Below are 6,265 nucleotides of genomic sequence, written 5' to 3' on the forward strand. Positions count from 1 at the left end.
AAAAGTTTTGATTTCCATTTCTCAGCACACCCAATATAAAGAAGTTTAATCAGCAATTCTTTAAACAAGTTTAAAGTTTAAATGAGTCCCCTTCTTTTGTTTTGATTTTTTTTGGTAAATATTTCATATAAAGCATGAAATCAAGTTCTATTTCATAAAAAATGAGTATATGTCTATATTTCTTTAAAAAAAAAAACTTCATAAACTCCTTCCAGCTCCCACCCTGACCACTTGCCCACTGGCACAGATACCTTTAGGCAAAGGCCCCTGGGAGGCAGGTCTGTATGGGCTATGGGTCAGAGACTGAAGGTGATCACATTGCATCCCTGTGCAGTCAACAAAGAGGCTTTTCCCTCCTGCTCGCTGAGCCATCCTGCCTGACACTCTCTGCCATGTTGGTGAATAGGCCTGTGTCCACCACGCCTGGGATGATTTTGATGGTTGTGCATGCTCCATCTGTGTTCCTGGTCAAACTTTCAGTCCAAAATTCCCATTATCCATGACTACAGGACTTGTTGACTACCATAGAAGTTCAATCTTTCCCCCAAACTTCTGAGTCACAGTTTGGCCCACTGGGACATAGGCCATTGGGATGACCTCTGTGGGGACATCCTTGTACCACTGATCCCCAAGGTTATTTGAATCTTTCCTGATATCTGTGATCACAATGAAGTGACTAGCATAGCCAGCCACAATCTTCCCCGGGACTAGGCAGTGTCCTGGCCCTTGATAAACTTGAGATCAGCATCTACTTCATCTGCACCATGGATGGTAAAGTCGATCTCTGGGTGTCTGTCCAGGTCACTGGGATTTAAACCATAATGAAGGATAAGTTGAAGGGTATAGAAGGAAATGGGAATACAGACAAGGTTCAGATTCTCTTGTTTCACTCTTCCAGCTATTCAGCATGGACAATTGCAGAACTACTTCTAATTCCTAGTCCCTGGTTATTTTTTTAGGAGATTTATTTATTTATGCATACAAGAGCTGAGATGCAGACCAGAAGTGCAGGGGCTGAGAGGAATTACCAGAGACAGAGTGGGGAGTAGAACAAGCAGATTGACTGAAATACACTGCTGAGGGGAGCAGCAGGTGAGATAGGACTGGTCTGCTGTGCCATATGGGTAGCTCCCTGCCCAGGGATTAAACTCACGCTGCAGTGGCTGTAGATAGCTTCATAGCACTGACATTTTAACCCCTTGTGCCACCAAGGAGGTACCACCTTGGTTATTTTTAACGTGCACTGCTGTGCAGTCAGCCACCCTCTTGGCCACTTCTATCTTGGGCATCATGGAGGGAACCAAAAAGACATTGCTGAAATCTTTACCGATGGTGCTTATGCTACTAGTGCTGCCACAAGTGTCAGACTAAGAACACACAGGAGGCTGCGTGTGGGAGTCCAGGATGGCCCAGCTTTGGGATTTTATTAAGGCACATGGCCACTCAGAATAAATGCAGTTTTTCAGCTTTTTGGCAGGTCGATGACCATGTTTGACTGTTAATCAAGGGGATCTGAAAAGAAATGAGTGAATACCTTCCAGGTTGGGTGCTTTTCCCCTTCTAGCAGCCTGGGAGCTGGTGAGTCATGAGGGAGATAAGATGAGGTGACAGCCTGGAATAATTACATCAACTCTAGACTACTCACACATGGAAAGTTACATGTCATAAAAATAATCCTGAATTTTGCTTAAGACACTACTATTTTAAGTCTCTGTAAGAGCAACCAAACCATGCATTACCTAATGAAATATTTACTTTGAGTTATGGGAATGTGCATAGAAAACATGTCTACATGTGGGAAGTATGATGTGGTTCAGAAGAAAGTCATTTCCATTGTGTGGATATTCTGGAAAAGTGACAGGAAGTAAAAAGATTGGTGCAGCTAATACTTTCTTTTACCTTTTGTAAAAGTTTCCTTCCTGCTACATACTCAAATCCAGCCAACCCCTGTGTTTGTAAATAAAGTTTTATTGGAACACAGCCACTTCATTCATTTACATATTGCCTGTGGCAGCTTTTTGAGCTAAGGTGGCAGTGTTGAGCATTGACAGAGACCATATTTGGCATAAAATCTAAAATATTTACTACCTGGACCTTTACGGAATAGATTGGCCCTGTCTTAAATGATGGCAGTCTTTGTGCCCATGGGAACTCTGACTAACTGAACTGGTTTCAGACCCCTTTTTCTTATTTTCAAATGGCAGTTTGTCACATCTATATATTGATATTCAACATCCTACTTCAATTTCTCCAAATATACTATTTGCTGTCAAATAACCATTTTAAAGCTTTTAATTTCTCCTCATTTCTCTTCCTCGTAATTTCACTTGAGTGCAACTTAACCTCGGGGTCATTTTCCACAAAAAGACGTTATCTCTTCACAAGAAATTAGTGTGTTACAAAGGTCAGTAGGGGGAAGGGGTGGAGAGGCACACTCTCCTTGTATTTTGGTTGCACACTTACAAGTGTAGTAATGGGACCCCACAATCTGATCTCACAACCAGTGAAGTCCAGGTTCATTCCCTAATCTCAAATGTCACTTAGGAACAGTGACTGCACTGCTAGAGAAAACATATCTATGGTATTTAAATAAAACAAGATTATTTATGTTAAATTCAAGAAAGTTATGGGAAATTTAACAGCTGAGGCAATCTAAGTCTTCAAAAAAAGTGAGTGAGTTTGACTTGAACAGAATTTTAAATGGAAAGAAAAAGTGAAACCAATGAAGAATATGCTACATTTATCTCAATATCGCTAATTTCCCACACAGAATCAAAGGGAAAAGCAAATGACTGGGTTTCTTTATGTAACTTAGTTTCTAAATGAAAATTAAAAAAAATGCCAGAAGTAGGCATCTTACTAACAGAAAACTTTGTAAAGTTGGTTCTAAAATTATTAGAACCTTAAATTCATTATTCTTTAAGAAGAAAAATGAAAAATTTAGACCATTAAGAAGCAAAACTTTGAGGGGGGGAGAAACCCTGTAGATTAAAATTAAGAAACTCAGTTGACATAGGTACATAAATCCACACAAGGAAAAGTTGTGCCTGTGTTTTTAAATGGGTTTTAAATTACAATCATTTCATATAGCCATCATCTCTTACATGCCTGTTTTAGTACCTGTGAGATTTCAGACTCTAATTAAAAACAAGATATTTATGTTCATAAAATTATGTATATAGTTAGAATGTGTACTAACTTTATTACACTTAGGATCTATAACTGTGCTACCAATTATGGTAACCTCTAACCACATGTGGTTTCAAGTGCTATGTGGGTCGTCCAAATTTAGACAGTATAAAATACACACTGAATAGTGAAAATTTAGCACAATAAAAAAAGAATGTAAAATATCCCCTTTTAAATTGTTTTGATTATTGAAATGATAATATTTTAGATGCATTGGATTAAATGATACTATTAAAATTAAATATACCTTTTTTCAGCTTTTTAAGATTAAGTACAGAAGATTTAACTTATTTATGACCTTACAATGTATTTCTATTGGGTATCACTATTCTAGAATATCTAGGAAGAGAAATGAGGAGAAATTAAAAGCTTTAAAATAGTTATTTGACAGCAAATAGTATATTTGGAGAAATTGAAGTAGGATGTTGAATATTAATACATAGATGTGACAAACTGCCGTATGAAAATAAGACTATCTTTTTTTTTCCAGAGATAATTATCAGCTTTAAGGAGCTGAGAAACCTACTACTGCAACACTGGTAATTAATATAAATTTTGTACAGGGTAAGTTCAATAGGATTTTAAAAATCATTTTGTGTAACCTCAAAATATCAATTTTACTTTAAATAATCTAATTAGAAGTACAGAAATAAAATGTCTAAATTCTACTATTCTCCTTGCTGTTCTTATTTTAATCTTATTGATTTTAAAGGGAAGATTGTGTATGTGCACAGAGAGATATGTGGGGTTAGTTATAAGTTGCGAGGGAAACAGATGAAAAATAACAAAATCAACAAGAGAATGATGCACACGAGATATTTTTGACCAAAAATAACCTTTCTTTAAAGAATAAAAATTGAGGGCCTCCCTGGTGACACAGAGGGTTGAGCTCAGTGCTGTGAAGCTGTCCGCAGCCTCTGCAGTGTGGGTTCCATTCCAGGCCGGCAAGGGAGCTACCCACATGGAGCAGCAGACCTCTCATGTCTTGCCCGCTGCTCCCCTCAACAGTGTATTTCCATAGATCTGCCTGTTCTGCTCCCCTTTCTGTCTCTGGTGAATTCTCTCACCCTTCTATGCCTCTGGCCTATACCCCAGTTCTTGTATAAATAAATAAATCCTTAAAAAAATAAAGAATAAAAATTGAGCACCTTAGATTATTTCTTTAGATAAAAACTTTTTTCTAATGTACTTTCACAGTCTAGGGTACTCACTTCCTATAGAAGATGGGGAAAAGGCATCTATAGGAAAACATGTCACTTCCTAAGGTTCTTCATTAATATGCTTTCTATAGATAACCAAAATAATCTTGTTTATCATGGGAAATATAAATCTTCACATTACAAAATATTTTTTTAACTGTAACGGTGCTAAAATACTGGCTTGCTTTCCTGACCATCTAATTTTATCTTAATGAACTATTTTATTAGATGAATCACTATTCTTATAAATTCTTTGGTATAACAGAACAGAATGTGACAGCTAACAGCATGTGCTGGCTGATAGTGCCCACTGTCTCCAACCCTGTTGCTTTAAATGATTTACTCAAGATAAAGATTTGACCCTGCAGAAAGGCAGTCCTTGGATTTCCTCCGAAGGTCCACTTGAATATTAACTTTCTCTGCTCTTTTGATGTCAAGACTTGCCAAGAATAAAAAAGCTAGGTAACTCTCTCCACTCCCTACCTTTGTCCCCTAGTCCATGAAAAGTCTTGTCTTCAGTTATAAGCTATTAGGGATCAAAGAAAAAAGTAATTTCAGGGCCCAGATGTAGAAATGCCTTAGTGATCATTTCCAAACAACACCAGTTGCTACTGAATTTAGAAGGAAATATGAAATCTGATTCTTCTGTTTCTCACTCAATGCAAGGAGAACCTTCACTTGTCAAAAAAAAAAAATCATACACTATTACATTTTATAATTTAAAGACACAGCAAAAGCAAGAAGAAACTGTTCAGTGTTCAGAACATGGTACTGCTCATTAATAAGGATCACCATCATGGGTTGCTATGCCTCCAACCTTCAACTTAGCCAGGCCACAGGAGCATCTCTCAGTTGTGCCTAATGTGTCATCACATAGGGACTGTTAGTTAGTATTTGGACTAATGGAAGGGAAAAGTGATAGGGGTGGGGTTTTTGATATTTGTACTGGCAGAAAAGGTTTGTATGGGGAACTTTGGGGGTAAAGAAAATTGAAAAAGACAAAAAGTTTTAAAAAGAAGTGGAATTCAGGATGCATCTATACCCAGTCAGTGTCTGGGACTAGGCCTAATCTTCCTTAGGTGGCAATGGGGTGTCATTTTGATGAGGAAACTTATGAGACTCTGGCTACAAGCTTGAGTGTGTAAGGAATAGAATGTGGCCCCATCAAAGTCCAAAGGATAGGGCCAGGTGCTAAGATATGGTACAGCAAATTGGACCAGGCTGCTGAGGTGGGTCCTTCACCAATGATAGCTTAGGAAGTGAGCATACATTCAAAAATCACATGAATCTGTTTTTCTGTGTTATGATCTTGTCTCAATTCCTTCCTGTTCTTGCCGACATAGCCTTAATGTCTTTTTTTTTAAAGATTTATTTATTTATTTATACAAGCACTGGGTACAGTCAGAAGTGCGGGAGGATGAGAGAATTCACCAGAGCCAGAGCGGAGAGCAGAGCAGGCAGAATGACAAAGTACACTGCTGAGGGGAGCAGCGGGCGGCAGTAGAGGTCTGCGCGCCATGTGGGACCCTCACCTGTGGCCCGGGATCGAACCGGCGCTGCAGAGTCTGCGGGCATCTTCGCAACCCAGCGTTCAACCCAGCGCTCAACCCAACGCTTAACCCAGCGTGCTCAACCGCTGCGCCACTGGGGAGGCCCTCTTAATGTCTTTTTTAAAAGCTGCTCATGAAACACTTCTAGAGAATATGGTGGGTTGGAATCACTGTTTTTGTCACAACCTCTGTGCGGCAGTGGTGAGCTGCACCAGAAATGGGCACCAACAAGACGTACCCAGCCCATGAGCTCGGAACAGCAAAGTTATCACAATGGGTGTTAACAGCCCTCGCTGTGGCCAGCTGCCTCCCTCAGGAGATTTTCTG

The 6,265-nt window shown here is 39.1% G+C and overlaps 1 pseudogene; it reads right to left on the minus strand.

The window, feature by feature from the left end:
* Nucleotides 1-334: 334 nt before the first annotated feature.
* On the minus strand, nt 335-2,520 carry LOC119258528 (ribose-5-phosphate isomerase-like; annotated as a pseudogene).
* Nucleotides 2,521-6,265: the final 3,745 nt, after the last annotated feature.

Source organism: Talpa occidentalis, unplaced genomic scaffold (genome assembly GCF_014898055.3).
Source record: "Talpa occidentalis isolate TD23 unplaced genomic scaffold, MPIMG_talOcc4v2.1 talOcc4.5, whole genome shotgun sequence".
In the NCBI taxonomy this organism is placed as follows: Eukaryota; Metazoa; Chordata; class Mammalia; order Eulipotyphla; family Talpidae; genus Talpa; species Talpa occidentalis.